We start from the raw sequence: 18,625 nt of genomic DNA on the forward strand, positions 1-18,625 counted from the left end.
AGAATTCAGCAGTGAATCTGTCAGGGCCTGGGCTTTTTTTTTTTGTTGGTAGAATTTTAATTCTATCTTCAATTTCATTGACTGATATTGATTTATCTAGAATTTTTATATCTTCTTGAGTCAGCTTTGGTAATTCATATGTACCTAGGAATCTGTTCATTTCTTCTTTGTTTACCATTTTATTAGGATACAGATTCCTGATGTAGGTACTGATGATTGTATCAGTCAGTATTTTACTAGAGAAACATATATAATGAAGACATACAAATGCATAAGAAATTACAATATTGACTTATGATGGTCAGCCACAGAGTTGGATGAGGAAAGTGTAGAAGGTGTCTGCACACTGGAGACTGAAGGTTTCAGTCCAAAGTCTGAACTCTCTCCTACAATTCTGTATCAGGTGGCCAATGGGGCTGCAACTGAAGGGTGAAGAATCTATACCAAAAGGCTGAAAAGTCTAAGGCAGAAGCCTAAGAGTCTGCACTAGAAGCAAAGAGATGAAGTCCAAGCTGAAAGCAAAGACTGGAGCTCCTCTGAAGAACAGAAGCAAGCGTGTCCTCCCTCATTTCCGCTTTATACCACACAAGTGACAAGTTGCCCCAGAGCAAGTCCTCTACACTCCAGGGTGTAGAACTGCTGAGTCACTTAGTTAATCTAAACTTTTCAAGTTGACACAATCAATCAATCAACCATTACCACTGTAATGGATTTCTGCAAGATCTGTTGTGATTCACCCTTTTCATTGCTAATTGCATGGATCTGCATCTTTACTTTTCTTGATAAGGTTGACTAAGGTTTTGTTAATTTTATTTAATCTTTCAAAGAACCAACTTTTTGATTCATTGATTCTTTGTATTGCTTTCTTGGTCTCATTGTATTAATTTCTGCTGTAGTCTATAATTTCCTCCCTCATGTGAACTTTGGGCTGGACTTGCTCTTCTTTATCTAGAAGCTTGAGGTTTAACATTAGGTTGTTTATCAGGTGAGGCATGGTGGTGCACGTCTGTAATCCCAGCATTTAGGAGGCTGAGGCAAAGGACTGCAGCGAGTTTGAGACCAGCCTGGGCTACATGAGTGAATTTGAGGCTAGCCTGCACTACATGCAGAGAGTCTGTCTCCAAAAAGTCAACATTTGGTTGTTTATTTGAGCTTGCTCCAGTTTTCTGATATGGGAATTCACTGCTATAAGTTTCTCTTATAAGGTTCCTTTCATTGCATCCATAAGTTCCAATATGTTGCTTTGGCATTATTATTTAATTGTAAGAACTGTCTAGTTTCTTCTTCAACTTCATGTGCTTCTGATTGGTTTCCCAGAAGGATGCTATTTAATTTGTATATATTTATGAAGTTTTTGTGGTTTCTTTTGCCACTGATTTCCAACTTCACTGCACTATGGCCTTATACTATGCATGAGACACTTTCAATTACTTTGTATTTTTTAAGCATGTTCTATGTGCTAGTATGTGGTGTATTTTGGAGAACATCCCATGTGCAGCTGAGAGGGATATGTATTCTGATGCTGTGGGGTGGAATACTCTGTAGACAACTACTAAATCTATTTTTTCAAAAGTTTGGTTCAGTTCTGATATTTCTTTGTTGATTTTTTTGTCTAGTTGATCTGCCTCTTTGTGACAGTGGGGTATTGAGGTCCTCAATTACAATTTTATTTTATTTAGTTGTGGGTGCTAATATTTGGTGCATATATATTTATTATTGTTATCTCTTCCTCTCGGACTGTTACCTTTACAAGGTTACAGTGACCTTTTTTGTCTCTCTTAATCAGTCTTGTTTTGAAATTTACTTCATGTGCAAATAGAATAGCTACCCCTGCTTTTTTCCGGGATCCTGTCACAGGAAGTATTGTTTTCAATCCTTTGACTTTCAGTTCTAGTCATTTTAAGAATGAAGCAGTTCATTTTACTATTTCAAACTTGTTTAATCAATATAGATATAAAAATAATAATAACTATTCCAGTGGTTTCTGAATTGATCAAGCATATAAAGCAAATAAAAGCACTCTGCAAACTAAGTCAACACTTATCACAGAAATTTCTAAGTTCTGTAAAAAAATCAATTTTAATCTGCTTCCATTGCCATCCAAAACAGCTTAATTCTGTTTGGTTCACTTTGTACTATTGTGTTCTGGTTTAGAGCTTACATATCCTGGGAAAGTTCATATGCTGAAGGCCTGGTTTTGAATGCATGGTATTATCTGGAAGTGGTGGGAAGTTAGATCACTGGGGCTGTACTCTCAGAAGGATAGGCAAGATTCTGGCCCCTTTCTCTCTCTGCTTCCAAGATGCCATGAGATAGACAGGGTCCTTCTACCATGTGTCTCTGCCATTGTGTACTACCTCCCCACAGGCCCCAAAGCAGTGGCTGCAAGCAACTGTGGAACTGAAATTCCTAAAACTGTGAGCCAAAATAAGCCTCTTCCTCCTGGTGAATTCATTTTCTGGGCCACTTTGTCAGAGGACAAAACGCTCACTAACACACATCACATGTCTGCTCCTGTTAAATCCTCACAAATCTTATGTTAGGATAGTGGAGAAGTACAAGTGGACTAGAACAGTGTTGCTGGCCTCCAAAGCTGATAAAATAACTTATAAACCCGTTGATAGTTTAAGCCTGCCACCTACTCATTATGAACAAGAAACTATGCAAAATATTTTTATTTAATCCTGATAATGCCAATCTGAAGTCAGTTCTATTCTAATCTTTAGAGCATGCAGGAAAAAAGTGAGGTTAACAGAAGTAAAGTCACCTGTCTAAGGTCACAGTGTAGGTCAAAGGTGGACCTGGAGCCTGAAGTCAGTTCTGTTGGACTCAAGAAGCCTGTTTATCATGTTTCGGTCACCTGTAGTGGATGGAAGAGCTACAGGTATGAAGCAGTGATCACAGCTTCTAACAAGGTTATATGTAGAGAGATTTGTTTCTGAAAAGCTTTTTATGGACCATTTTAGCAACACAACTATGTGCTTTGAAAATGAAAAAGGATTCAGATGTTACCTTTTATTTATTCTCTTATTCATTTACTTTTTTTCTATTGGTTATTTATTCTTGATTCCCTTTTATATGAATAAACAATAAGCACTTTCATAGATGCAAGAATAAATTAAAAGCAATATCAGAAACCCCCTGTGTTGGTTTGGGGCTTATTTTGCAAGGGGAAGAACATAATACAGGACACATACTTTATATGATTATTTATAAGTCACCCAAACAACAGTATACAAAAGAGTGCGGGAAATCTGTCCACACACTAAGATCAAGGAGTCCAGCTGAGGGCCTGGATCCCACAACAATGTCCTACATGAGTTAAGCTGAATACCCAGAGCTCATAACAATGCCTCCCATGAATCCAACTGGAGGCCCAGAGCCCATGACAACGTCTCACGCAGGCCTGTTTCACGGATCTGCTGGGAAGGCCCAAAGGTCAGCGGTGGAATCTACAAGTCTGTGCCAGCAGGATGAAGGATCTGTGCTAGCAGGCTAAGAGATCTGCACTGGAGCCAAGAAGTGATGCTCAGAACGAGAGCTCCCCCAAAAGGTACCACAGCCATCCTTGGCAACAGTGAGGTCCCGAGCTCCTCCAATGATCGGGATGGCCGAGTTCCCATCAGGGAAGCCAGTGCAGCAAGCTTTTCTTGGAGGCTGGCAGTGCACCATCTTCCCCTCCAGAATCAGGAAGTTATGCTCAAGTGAGGACCAGAGCTCCCCAAAGTGAACCAAAGCCATTCTCATTGCCAGCGAGGTCCCGAGCTCCTCAGAGGATGGAAACAGCCAAGTTCATCAGGAAAGCCAGCTCCCCACAGTCTCTCTCAGCTCCCAACAGCCTGCTGCTTCTTCTCCAGGTCTGCCTCTTATGCTGCTGGCAACAGTCCTCAGGTGGGCCTCCCACACGCAGCACCACAGTTACTCAGTTCAGCTGGGTGTTATAAGTTGACCACCAGTTATCAATCCACTACACCCCTTTAGTACAAAATTTTACTACTTGATGGCTACAATAGATGTAAAAGAGTACAAAAGTACACCACAGCAAATTCCCTTTCTTACCCAGATGTCCATGTGAATACATGCACACATAATTAGATAACTTAAGTTATGTATGGCTTATATATGATCTAGTCCACCTTTTTTTTTTTTTTTTTACAGTGGAGGGAATTGAAATGCAAGGACCTTGGATAACTTTGTTATTCAATCGGCCCAAATATGTTGTCACACATTCATAAAGACTGAACATCCTTAGTATATTTAGCTTGCTCGTATAAATAACATGCAAATCAGGTGTTGGGAAATATGAGTTCATAGTTTTACCTGTTAACACGAAGACTACGTGAAACATTCAGTGAAACTGACAGTTCAGAAAGCTAGCTTTGTCTCAGTTCTGGAAGGGGTCAGAAAATAAAGTCATCATCCACCTTCTTTCCAGTAAGGGGATTCCAGGGACAAACTAGATGTATTGTATTACCAAGTCCCTTCCGCTTCCATGACTAATCACCACAAGGAATCTAAGTTCAGCACCAGAACGTTTCAGCCCGAAGTCTAGAGTTTCACTGGGCTGTGATCCCTGAGTACAGAGCAACACTCCTATTAATCAACAGAAATATGAGGCCATTTTCCTGGCACCTGGATCTTCCCTTACAGTGGGGGCCTGAAGTCTGGGTCAGAAGCCTGGCTGTCATCCTCTGGAGATGTAAACTGTGCCCTGGGTGACTTCATGAGATGAATTTCCATCTGAGAAAAGAGTTCACTAGGGTCCCCTCTATTTTCTGTCATGCTAGGGTCACGTCTATGAGGATTTGTTTGGAAGTTTGGAAACTTTACAATGGTAATCCTTTCTTTGCTTCAAACCCCACATTTGATTTGTCAACAAATTTTGTCATTCTGCTTTCCCATAGCTTGATTTTGTTCACTTTGTTCTTTTGTGTACTTTCCACCCCAGCTGAAACCACCATCCCTTTCCCCTGACTACTGATTACTCGGTGACCTGCTGACGGTCTCCCCACTGAAGTGCATTCCTCAAGGGGAGACACAGAGAGGCAGGTTAAGATGCTGAGTAGATGCTATAACTCTCCCCCTTCTGACCCTTCAATAGCTTTGCATTGCATTAAGTGCTATTCAAACTCTGCATTCTGTGTCCTCAGACTGGCACCTGTCTCCATGGTCATCCTCCTCTTCTCTCCTCTCACCAGCTCGGGAGGCTGTGGTACCTATTCTTCAGATTCTGGGTCATGTCAAGAGTTTCTTAAATTTTCAGCCTTCACCCACCCTGACTTCCCTGCCTCACCTGCTCACTCCACACTCCTCAGGCCTGCCCATCCTTCGAATATCAGCATAAATGGTCCTGCCACAGGCTCTCCTCCTCCAGCACTTTAGCACACTTCAAACTTTTTTTTCCTTCATAAAATTGTGATTAGACTTATAGCCCAAATGGGGACAGGAGGAAAACAATAAAAAGTAAATAAAGGCTAAGTGTGGTCCTACACTGATCTCAGCATGTAATTAATTGAGCATCTTTCTCTTCTGTCAAATCAGAGGCTCATCAGCAGGACCCCATGTGTCCCACTCATCACTATAACCTCTGTCACTATCATGAAGCTGGCACTTAATTAAGAAGCAAATAGTATAAAATTTCGGTCTGGAGACGTAACTCAGTGGCAGAGCACTTGCTTAGCATGTACAAGGCTCTGTGTCAGATTCCCAGCACTACTAGATATGTATTTCATTTATACACGGATGAAACAGCACCTTACTCAAGTCTTTTACTCACTGCATTAGTTTTAAAGTTGTACTCCGTCTTCTAGATATCCAATATTGTAATAGAGGAAAAAAATGAGATAACTTCATCATAGTTTTTCCAAGATCTGTACCAATTTTTTTTCTTTTACTATTTTTAATTTTTTTTTTTTTATTCTGAGTCTTTGCAAAAGAATTTATGAGCCACAGAGGGTTCTTCTAAAAACAAACTGAAAAACTACTGGGCTAGAACTTCTAGAAAAGTATATATAATGGAATCATAGTCATCTTTTTCCCCCTTTTATAAACAACCACTTATTGACAGTTTAAAAAGTGATATCCAAGGCAGTGAGTTCAATTCCCGATACCGGAAAAAAAACAAAAAAACAAAAACAAACAAAAAGTGATATCAACCATCCTCAGTACTTAAAAAGGTACATACCTATAATCTAGCATCCCCAGGTCAAACAAACTCTACCTCCTAACACACGTTTAGCTATGGATTTATCAGTGGATTAAGCCACTGATGTGTGGAGCCACCCTTGTGACCTACGTACCTTTCAAATACATGAGGCTGTTGCGCCTCCCGTTTAAACCATAACAATACAGAAAGAGTTTGCCGTACACAGTTAATGCACTAAAAATAAGCTTGCACAATTTTCACACAGCATATACTTGCAAAGAATAACATACGTATTATATAAAGAAAATAGATGATATGGCACATGTTGCTAGTTCTTTTGAAGGTAGCATTAGCAAGTGATTTTTATTTTCCACTCAAGCTTATCCATATTGTCTCATTTTTATATTTTTACTAGGTTTTTCTGGTGTAATTAAAAAAAAAGGAAAAGAAGACATCATGGTTCTTTCCAGTGGTAATTTATGTGTTATGATTTGGGCCACAGAATAGGCAGAATTGTGATTTTGCAAAGCAGTTAAATGTGCTACTTCAGTGCATATTTGTAGTCAGTAGAGGGCAGAGAGGAGAAGGAAAGAAACAAAACTGTTGTGTAACTGGTTTGAAAGGATTCATAGCACTTGAAAGTATTTTGACTTCCTTTTTGCTCATCCTTCCAAAAAAATTTCTAAAAGATCATCAAAGCCTAACTGCAGGGTGGATATGACATATATTGCAAAATGTTTGGCATTATGTTTTCTGGAGTACCAAAGCACATATTTCGGTGGAATAAAGGAACTAAAAATAATGAAATGTCTATTTTATTCTAAATTTATATTTATTTTTATACAGACATCTCTATGTAAAATTTATTTTAATAAATTTACCCAGCATTTATAAAGTCAGTGGGCTAAAAGGAAATATTCAAGCAGAAATTTGTATGCTTCTTAAACAAACGTTGCAAGATGTGTATTGAAAAATATGTTTCCAAGTGAATACACTTTGCAGAATTACATGCTAAATTGACTTAATTCTGAAATAGCTATCACCAACAATAATGTGACATACACTCAAAAATTTAAATGGATCCCTTATTAAGTTCTGACCACAATAAAATTTTAAGATAAATAAGTAAAAAAGTAAATCATACTCAATCCAAATGTGGAAATATGTTCTTTCATGGATAAATATACAAAGAATTTGTGTTAACTAAGTCTTAGTTTATATCCAGATTGACTTAGAAATACTCAAGGGCCTAGTTTTACTTAGCACGTTTTTACTAACTTCATGATCAAATACGAACCCTTAAAGAAGTGAAAATTGGAGATAATCTGTTCCAAACAATTAAAAGTTGTAATAGCGACTACCATTTTCTTAAATCAGTACTAGGAGGTAATTACTAAAATTTTCTGGCAACTGTGAGTTCGCAGTCATTGAACATCTAACGGGAAGTCTACCAAAAGTAGTTTGCATGAGTAAACTCTTGGCTAACCTCGCATTTCAAAACTTGTGCCTGGACATTAGGCAAGGTTTTTATTAAAGGAAAAGCCCACAAAGTTTAGAGATACTGACAAGACCTCAGTTACAAACTACCTTTTAGTTTATTCAGTGCTGTTGTGTTTATTATTTCATCTCATGCTACACTGTGTTAAAACATGTCCTTGCTTGTAAAGAGGAAGAAACGGCAAGCTAAGTGGTTTATGGAGTGTGGCAAAGGGAAAGATTCTCACGGCCAGGCCTGAGGGTTTGGACATAATGATTTCACTCTGCTGATGATGTGATAATCCAGAAATCTTCAGACACAGAAACTACCTTGGCCCCACTAAAACCACCAGTGTAAGCAATATTTAATGCTAATACCAATCAGATACCTTTGGCCTTCCACTTTAAAAAGACTTTATATTTCAGATCTCTGGTGTTTGGATGAATTAATCTAGAGTTGTGGTTTCTGAATACCAATTTGAAGACACTCATTCCAAATGAAAAGAACAATGAGTGAGATTATATCCTGCTTATTGTTTTTGCCCTAAAATACTCTTTTTAAGAAACAGTTGTGATGTAGATAACACTTGTGTTTTTTTCTTGGATCTATATTTAGTAAACCAAAAGCTTGAAATCTTATGTCAGTATCCAAGACCACCACATCCCCCCACAGTGCTCTTCTTGCTATTTTACTGCCCTGGTTCCTTAAGGAATCACTGTTTAGATCAACAGTGTACAACTCAACACTCTGGGACTGCAGCAGACTGCCAAGCCTCCCACTGAAGCACTGAAGAGCAATCAGGGCCATCCACTTTGCATGTTCTCTAAAATTCTTAAATAGAGAAATGCTAGTGGTTAATCAGAGATACAAATTTTTCAGCAGTGGTCTTTTCACAATCTAGGTAATTGGAAAAAAAAATTTTAATGTAATAAAAAAATTGAAGACAAAATAGAGCTACTTTCAAATTGCATGAAAAAACATTTAATTATCTTTGGGGGGATAAAATGAACAAAAAAAATAAAAATCAGTTTATCACTCTAAAGGCTGTGATACTGTAGAAAACAGAAACACTGACCATTTATCACCTCTTTCACCTCTTACTCTGTCCTGAAAGAAATGTATTATTTTAAATTTAAAAAGAAAATCATTGACATTCCTCGGTAATCTTAGCATGCTGGGAGGCTGAGGCAGAAGGATTCAAAGTTCAGACCCAGCCTGGGCAACCAGGTAATTTAGCAAGACCTTGTCTCAAAAAAAAAAGAACCTAAAAAGTAAATAAATAAATAAATAAATAAATAAATAAATAAATACAAGAGCTGGGGATGTAGCCCAGTGTAAAGGCCCTGGGTTCAGTCTTTAGAAGAGAGAAAGAGAGAGAGAGAGAGAGAGATTGAGAGAATGAGTGATGGAGTGATTCAGATTGACCTTTGGAGGTGGTCAGAAACTACAAAGAAAACACTAATGAACGAGTCAGTTCACCTCTTCAGGCTTCGGTATTCCTGGTTTAAAATGAAAGAGCTGGATTAGATGATTTGAAATCTCTCCTTGCAGCCCAAAGAGTATTTTTGACTGGTTGAGACACAGTTTTATCATTGGTCAGTGCTTTTCCAGTGCCCATGCTTGGAAGATGAAGTGATTTAGGGGCAACCATGAGGAGCTGCAGCTGGAGAGGGTGACAGGATGACAGTGGCCTTTGGAGAGTGAGGTCCACATTTTCATGCAACCAGGTCCTTCTTTGCTCAGTGCAAGCTGAAACAAATCCTGCTATGACGGAGGTCCATAAATCAGCCTACCACAGCCCCGGGATAACAGAGGGAGCAGTGATGCAGTAGTGAGGGTGTAAAAGGAAGTCATAAAACAGGCAAACAGAATGAGAGCGAGAGAACCGGAGAGAAGCCGTCCTCACAGGCAATAAATAACCAGAGAGGCTAGTTCACAGAATGTGTTGGAGGAAACAGCCTCCTTCACGAAGGAGGATGAGATAGATTGTCTACAGAATTGGAATTCTGAGCAGTTACAGATGCCAAACCTGCCCACTTCCCATTCCTGATATTAGGGATTAAGAGACAAGGAAGTAGCCAGTGGTCGTAGCACAGAGTGGAAAGAAACCAGAACAAAAGAAGCTGCACAGAATGGGACATGCAGCACCTCAAAGACATAGTATGAGAGAGACCTAGGGCTGAAAATGCTCCCTTGCCCTAACACAGTCTTTCTGATGGCTGAGAAGGGGAGGAAAGTGTTTGCTTTTCAGGGTGTCCAGAATATTGGACAGCCTTCTGCTCATAACTGTTAATGATGTCAGTCTCATCCACAACGGGGATTCAATTGTTTTCAGTGGGGCTCTTGTACTTGGGGTGCTCCATGTTAAAGAAATCCTCCAGGTGTTAGAGAGGATTTTACCATTGGGGGGGGACAGGAACCGTGAGCATCATCCAGACTTGGAGCCAGAGAATGCAGAAAGGACAGCAGGATTTCTTAGGACTTGCTGCCTTCCTCAGGCTCTTCTTGCATGCTATTTTTAATTGTTTTAAAATTAATTTTATTGATACATGTTTGATATACAAATGATCACATTCACCATATGGAATTTGTACCTGTGCAGAATATATCTTCATTCTTCTTCTTTTCCCATTGTCCTCCTCTCCCCCTTCTTGCATTTTACACTTGCACATACCCATTCTCATTCCGCCCACGTAACAACTCAAAGAAGCAAGGTGGGTGTTACCACCCCCTTTCTCAAATGACTGAAACACACACACACACACGTACAGAGATGGTAACTCACTTGTCCACAGTCTTATTTTAAGCCAACTAAGACTTGCTAGAGTATCTGATACCTATCTCTAAAATTAGAAGAGATGAACAAAGAGCTACTTTCTACCTTTTTGCTGAGGGTAAGATCTATGAAAGCATAGAGCAGTATTCTCAACTCAGGACAATTTTACCCTTCTAGGTGATTTAAGAATTCCTTCCTTCCCTCTCTTTTTCTCTCCCTCCTTCCTTCTAACTTTCTCTTTCCTTCCTCCTTTTCTTTCCTTCTTTCTTTCTTTGTTTCTTTGTTTCTTTCTTTTTTTCTTTCTTCTCTTTCTTTCTTCTTTCTTTTTCTTTCTTCTTTCTTCCTTCCTTCCTTTCTTTCTTTCTTTCTTTCTTTCTTTCTTTCTTTCTTTCTTTCTTTCTTCTTTCTTGCTTTCTTCTTCCTTCTTCCCTTCCTTCCTTTCTTCATTTTCTTTTTCCTTTGCCCTGAGGATTGAACCCAAGACCTTCACAATGAACTACATTCCCTGCCCTTTTTCTATTTTTTATATTGAGACAAATTCTTACTAACTTAACTTGCTAACTTGCCCAAGGTGAGCTCAAACTTGCAATCCTTCTGCCTCAGCGTCCCACAGTGCAGGGATTACTGGCATATGTCATCAAGCCCAACTTGATTTGGCAACTTCTGAAGATTGTGGTTGTCACAACCAGAGGAGTGTGCAGTACCTAGGGAAAAGAAGACAAGAGCATTGTATTATTCTGCAAGCATATGACAGCTTTTCACAATAAAAGCTCTTCTAGTACAGAACGTCAAAATTGCCCAGACCGAGAAAGGCTGGCAAGAGCACTATGAGGAAGAGAACATACGCTTACCTTGTCTGAAGATGGAGAAAGACTTATAAGAGAGACTTCTAGAAGCAGATGATGGTTGATATGGTCATGAAGACCTAAGCAAACACTGTCTTGAGTATCGAAGAGTAAGAGCCAGTGAGGCATGAGGAACAAGAGCTAGTTTGCTGTCTTTGTGATTTTTAGTTTGCCTTAAGCTGGAGCGAGTGCTACAGAGGAAGAGAGAGGCCAGGTCATTAGGGGCCCGGTGTCCCTCTGAGGTTTTAGGTCTTTGGGGATGGACAGACAGTAGTGAGTTTTCACCAGGGGACTGGCACCGCTGGGTCACATACTCATAACTTGCTATCTTAGAGTTAAACAGAGAATCTCATAGCTCATCTGGGCTGTGAATTAAAATGCAGATTACACACACACACACACACACACACACACACACACACATACACACTAAATGTCCTGAGACAATGTAGTCATGCAATAGAGCTGGGGTAGAGTCCAGAATCTATTGTTTGGGAGCACCTTATGCAGTTCTGCTGCAGGTAGCTCAGGTCTTTGCATTGTACAGGATTTGCAGGACCTGCTTCCTGTTCCCAGAGAGAATCATCCTTAGGCTTTCCTTTGCCTCTTCCCCAAAGTTGGCTACCTCTACGTCCTGTCTCATAAAACCATGAACTGAGGTCTCGGACTTACGTCACGCCTGTCACGGCAGGGTGATGCTTCACAAATGTGCATTCCAGACCCTGACTCTTTACTTTCAAATTGAACTTGCAGTTTGGACAGCGCGTGCTCCATACCGCACTGGCTAGAGTCAGCAAAAATGGAAATTAATATGCAAACTCTGGAAAGCTAGAATTTGTGCTCAGAATTGGAGAAAACCTTTGCACTGAAGTCAGTCTCTGCACCAGCCACCTGTGACACTCTCCACATGGAAATAGATGAACATCCACAATACAAGGTCAATGGCTTTGCTGACAGATGTTGCACCAGGGAATATTTTTTTAAAAAGAGCTTCCTACAGCTGTCCTGATAATTTGGTAGCAGTGTTAGCTATTTCCCCAAGTTGTCTTGTCTCAGGAGGACTTTTCAAAAAACAGAATAAAACGAAGAAATAGTAATGGATCTGCAGTCAGAACACGAAGACCTAATCGGTGAGACTCACAGAGGTTTGGATGACTTACCCATAGCCTCAAAACGGAAAGAAAATTCAAACCCAAGTTTTCTGATTTTCAGTCCATGTCTATTTTCATTGCACAACAGAAGTGGAGAGTCAGAAATGTTAATTTTACTGTGGAAGTGCTCCAAAACGTTGTGCTGTGACCCTAGAAAAGAAAGATCAAGTCACATTACTGCGGCAAAGAAATGTTTCCAAACTAAGCTGAACCTAGAAAATAAATAGCAAGAAGGAAATCAAGGGAGAGAAGTGCCCCCTGAGACTATCGAGTCCATCAACCTGGAAGTCCTCCAAAATTATCAATGACAGATTTATTGACTGGGTCCAAGTGGGTGCCCTCCCTCTTTCATGGTGGAAGAAACATCATGTTCTCATTATGTGGCCATGGACTCTCTTGGGATCACTGGTTTTACCAAGTCCCACATCGTGCTTACAAAGACAATAATGCCTTTTTCCTGTGTAGTTTACTTAAGTAAACAAGAAAGAGATAGCACTTTGCTGTGTCCTTTATGAAACAGGATTGTAAAATTTTTATCTAAAGAAAGCAAGAAAAAACAAGGCATGGTGGTGCATGCCTGTAATCCCAGCACTCAGAAGGCTGAAGCAAGAGCATTGCTATCAGTTCAAGGCCAGCCTAGGGTATGAAGTGAGTTCAAGATCAGTCTGAACTGCATACTGAAATACTGTCTTAAAAAAAAAAAAAAAAAAAAAAAAAAGGCAAGCAAAAGATCAGTTCTCTGCCTTGGACCATGAGATAAGTTTAGAAGATAAACAGTTCTATTATGAACTTAGTTCAGCTGGGCAAATTGTTCTGTGTCCCACTATCCACCTAAGTCATAGACATCAAAGACTTTTTAAGTGGATCAAATGCTTTTTAAAAGTTCCGTGAGCTGATCCTACGCTTAATCAGTGTACCACTGCAGAGGGCTTGTGGGAAGGCAACTGCATGGTTTTTTTGTTTTGTTTTGTTTTTCTGGCAAAATGATCATTTCAAAACCTACAAGTTTATTCTCAGGTGAGTATGTACTCTTTATGAGCTACAGAAATAAGTCTATCACCTGAATGCAATATTCCACAAGGGTTGTGAGGATAAGCTTGAGATCAGGCATTGGTTCTAGTCTAAGACTCCACCATTTTTTCAGCTTATGGTCCATGGCAAGTCTCCTAACTTCTTCATTTTTATAGCAGTAATACTTCTGGTATCTAACTCATATTATTTGCATTCAATGAAGTAATAAATCTATAAAAACTGCACCACATAAAGTAAGTATTTAATAAATATTTATTTGTCTTATTAGGTAGATTTAGTGGCTGACTCTATGTGTTATCTGCCGTTTAAAGAATACTGAACAGAGTCGAATAACATCTGAAGGATTATAATGCAATTGCGCTTATAAAAATATATGTCATATATTGTATATCATGTATAATGTCCTATATTATAATTATGCTATTAAAATTATGAAAAGTAATGTAGTTAACACTAAATATATGAATGTTTGCAATAATGTACTTGAATAATTATCCAAGATTTCAAGTTTATATTTGGTTTTAATGTAGTCATTCTTTTGCTATGCATTTACTTATATGTAAAAGAATAATACTGTTTTTAAGGATATTCTGGGAGATTTCCAGTCAATACAATCATGGGAAACACCATGATCGTGTTATATGAGATTCAAAATATTGCATTGCTGAAGAAATCCAGAGTGCACTTGAATTGCTTGTGTGTGTGTGTGTGTGTGTGTGTGTGTGTGTGTGTATTAACTCATGGGGCAACATAAAATTAGTTCTTGGTAAGGTAAAGGCTGTTTTTCCACATATGAAATGAGTGAGTTAAAGTCTTCTATATGTACTACTCTGCAGGAGCAGTAGCTGGAGTAGTGAGCAATAAATGGAGAAAACATTTTCATTACCAGAAAACATCTATGGAATGCTTTTGGCACATCTGGCATTGTACAAAGAAGGGGTACAGTTATGTCCTTTTTCAAGGAGTTCGAAGTTGCATGTATACTGACTATATTCTTCACACATTGTCAGCGCAAGTAAAGGTGCAAATTGGAGTTCTTAAAATATTTCACTGTACTGTGCAGAAAGTTACCGATCTCAAATCACATGTGTTTCAGCAGTTGTGTTATGTATGTTTACGGAATAAAGTGAGCTCTAATGCCATTCATAATTCTAGTGGGAAACTCACCCATGAGCCTGCAGCAGCATTAACAATCTGGGCAATAAATCATAAATGAAGGGTCAATCAGTGATGTGAACTTTCTGTAGCCTTTGCCTCTACATTGGAGAAGTGAGTAGCGGCGTTAATGAAATTCAGTGCATGCCCTCTGCCCCATGCCTTCTCCTTGTCTTGGCTTCCATGGGTTGGTGGATGTCACCAAGCTAGTAATCACCTAGAATACAAAAACTTGCAAACTCTTCTCCCTTGCCTGTCTCCCCAATGTGAAATTCATTGCCAAGTTCTGCTGACTGTACCCCATTGGAGTAATTTCCCACCTGTCCACATCTCCCGCTATCAGTTCCCAGTGCCTCTCACCTGGATATCCCAAGGGCTTCCTAACTAGTGTCCCGGCCTCCGTTCCCCTGCCCCCTCCCCCAGCCCTGTGACACCAGGCCCTCGTTTGTAAGGCACAGAGGGGATTGTGACATCCGGTTTGAAGACACATTGCTCTCAAAAAAAAGTCCAAACTTATCACTGAGGCAATAACCTGACCATAAACCATTTCCAGTCTTATTTGGACTGCTCCCTTATCTGCTCTGTGCTAACATTCAGCTGAACGAGCTATACAAATGCTCATTGCAGAAGACTTGGGCTTTTCTAAGCTGTGGTAGATATAGATTGTGTGTTCCACCAAGAAAAACCCTCTCTTGCTCTTTACTTACACTGTCAAACACCTGTCTACTGTGAAGCTTCTACTTCTCCTCCTTATCCCCCCACACCTGGACCCGAGTGGATTACTTCTCCCTGGACCTCTCATACTCTGTTATTCTCTCAGTGAAAAGGTTCCCTGCATTGATGTCTCCACAACCTTCCTGCTCTGGACTGTGAGCTCCCTGAGGGCAGAGGCCTTGCTTTCACCAGTGCTTTGCATTGCTCAGCAAGAACTCTGGGCAAGTTCCTGGCCTCCAAAAGGAGTACAGTAAATACTGGCAGAACTGAAATGCTCCTGAGGGGAGAGGAAGGGCACAGTGAGCCCTCTAAGGGCCCTTCTGTTGTCGTGTCTTCCACAGGATCTATGGGTACCAGCCCACATCTATCCTAGCCACAAACCTACACAGACCTGCTCAGTAACACAGCTCTGTCCCAATGCTCAGAGAAGAAACACAGTTTAATCCTTAAACCTTGTTTCAGAGAATGAGGGATGCCCCTAAAGCAGTATGGCCCCTTTCTCAGAGTATTTTCCTAAAACTGACCCAGAGCGAGCATGCCAAAGTGCATGCAAGAAAAGCAGACTGGAGAAACTGAAGCTCAATTAGAAGCATGCTCTTAATCTAATAAAAGCCAGCAGGCAGTGGGTCCTATGGCACAACATAGGACAAAGGCACCTACTTGTGAGCCCCTAGTGGTAGATCCTGGGAAGGTACTTAGCCCTGCAAAAGTTTCAGCCCCTCCTTCACCAGTAAATTAAAATACAAATTCCTGTGCTGCTGTCGGTGTGATGCATAATCAACGCTAGGCAAGTGTCATGTGCTCCTTTCCTTTTCGTGCGGAGCCTGTGGTGGGTGTTGTGGGGGTCTACACGGAATGAAGGAGCCGGCTCTGGAGTTAACACCGGGAGACACTGCCATCCTCAGCATCTCCATTTCTTTCTCCACAAAATAGAAATAACAGAACTGCTCCTTGTGGAAACACACTCTGTGCTTCTCCATGAGCTCCGGTCACAGAGCTCTTGATCTCTGGTTTAAGCTGTTCATCATTTGGGGGATGGGTGGCTCCAATGGCCCATCGCATGCCAGTCATTTTAAGGCCCTGTGCTACATGGTGACTACAGGTGGCTTACACAGCGGGAAGGTACTTTCTGCTCTGTGACTATGGAAGACAGAGACACTAACTGACTTGTACAGGGATGCAAGAGATCATTAGTTTTATTTATTTATTTATTTTTGGTACTGTGAATCAAACTTATAACCTCAGACTTGCCAGGCAAGCACTTATACCACTGAGCTATATCCCCGGCCCCTGAGATCATTAGTTTTAAGAAATTTTACATGTTTCAGGCTGGTTTCCAATCCGCAGATCAAAACCCAAAAATATGACTGACTAGGACTGTACTGGTATCACATAATATTTGTATATAGTACTTTATGGACAGAATGAGGGTTATTTGTCACTAAGCTTGGGGGAGTTCTATTTTGTAAACAGGATAGAAGGGCTTGATATTGCCAGGTATAGGGGTAAGTGGCATGGTGGACACTATGGTCCTCTCCCTTCCCTTCCCTTTCCTTCCCTTGCTTTCCTTTCCCTTTCTTTCCCTGGAAAAAGCAAGTATGGTAGGTTTCCTACATGCCCCAGCATAGGTGACCTATAGTCATGATGGGTAGCTGGTCTTGATGCTGTGCCCTTGTGTTAAAAATATGTCAGTTATTTTGTTTTATTTTCTGTTTAAAAAAAAAATGTCAGTTCCGTTCACTATAAATTTTTACTTTTGTGCTTCCTTATCATTGTCCTCCAAAGAAAAGTGTACATGAATATAAAGGATTGTGAAAAATATGTGCGGATGTATCAGGATCATAGGAATCTCAGCATTTACTTTGATTTTCAATATGAAAAAATGGAAGCCAGGAGTGGTGGCACACGCTTGCAATCCCAGCATTCCAGAGGATGAGGCAGGAGTGTCAAAAATTCAAAGCCAGCCTGGATTACATAGTGAGACCCTGCTTCAAAAAAAAAAAAAAAAAAAAAAAAGAAAAGATTCTTCTCATCTGAGGCCAGAAAAATAACTAAGTGTTTGTGTAGGCGGGTCAGGGTGGAGGGCTCATGGCTGGGTACTGAGTTCACGGTCTTCACTGTGTCTTTGTTACTTTTTCTCATTGCTGAGACAAAATACACAATACCTAAAGTTAAAGGAGGAAAGGTTTATTTAGCTCACAGTTTGTAGAGGTTTCAGTTCATAGTTGGCCGGCTCCAAGGCAGGGTGGCATTGCAGAGGAAAAACAGTTCATGGTGGACAGAAGGCAGTGAAGTTGTGAAGAAGCAAAGTATCAAGCAGCAAGCTGCAAATGATAAGCAGAGACCCTCTTTCTGTCCCTTATGTGCTATCTTGGCTACACACTCTTAAGGTGGGTAGCACTCACACCCAAGGTGGGGAAGTCTTAATCCTAGCATCACACAGCAAATCAATCCCAGCATCATATCCTTAATCCCAGCAGGACACAACCTAGGTCCAGCCACCTCTGAACAGCCCCATCTATGACCACATGAGGCTTTAGGGTGACACCTACACACAAACCATGACACGCTGAGTTATATTCTGAGCCCTTTTTCATTTTTTCTTTTGAGACAGAGTTTTGCTAAGTTGCTGAGTTACCCAAGCTGATCTTGAACTTGAAATCCTCCAGCATCAGCCTCCTGGAATCCTGGGATTATAGGCATGTACCACCATACCCAGCTGACAGTTGCTACTTATTGAAGTGAGAGCTGATTTACTTAGTCCTCCTGCAAGTGCACTGCACCATTGTCCTTGTGTGAACCAGCTTGTTCATGTTTATGTGATATTTTTATAGGTACTTAGGTAAAAATGCGCAAGAGAAGATGGGGTCATGATGTGCATCTGAAAGATCTATGTGATCTTTCTCTGCTCTCTCTATCTGATGGAGTTCCAGTATCTGGAAACTGACCAGCCAATAATAAAATACATTTATATCCTAGGCATACCCGTTGTTCTTGTTACTATCAGATATTTCTATTTAATGTCCTCTGCCTCAAAGGTGAATGCCTTGCAGGGAGAGAAAAAGGAGACGAAGGGGAATGATAAAATGACCTGTTCTTCAAAATGAACACAAAAGCACAGATGACTTTCCAAATTTTCCATGATTTCAGAACATAAGTGCAGACACACCCTTAAAAGAAGCATTGGAGAGGAGAAAATCTGGCCAGGTTCCTGAATCCAATCGGAGTCAGTGATGCTCGAGATCAAAGGTGAGTGGTGATTGGACAGAGGGCTGGGGGGAGCTGGCATCTCCCAGGCTGCTGGAGAAGAGCCAACTCAACCACACGAGC

This window comes from Chinchilla lanigera, unplaced genomic scaffold (assembly GCF_000276665.1).
Source record: "Chinchilla lanigera isolate Chin_1 unplaced genomic scaffold, ChiLan1.0 scaffold00050, whole genome shotgun sequence".
NCBI lineage: Eukaryota > Metazoa > Chordata > Mammalia > Rodentia > Chinchillidae > Chinchilla > Chinchilla lanigera.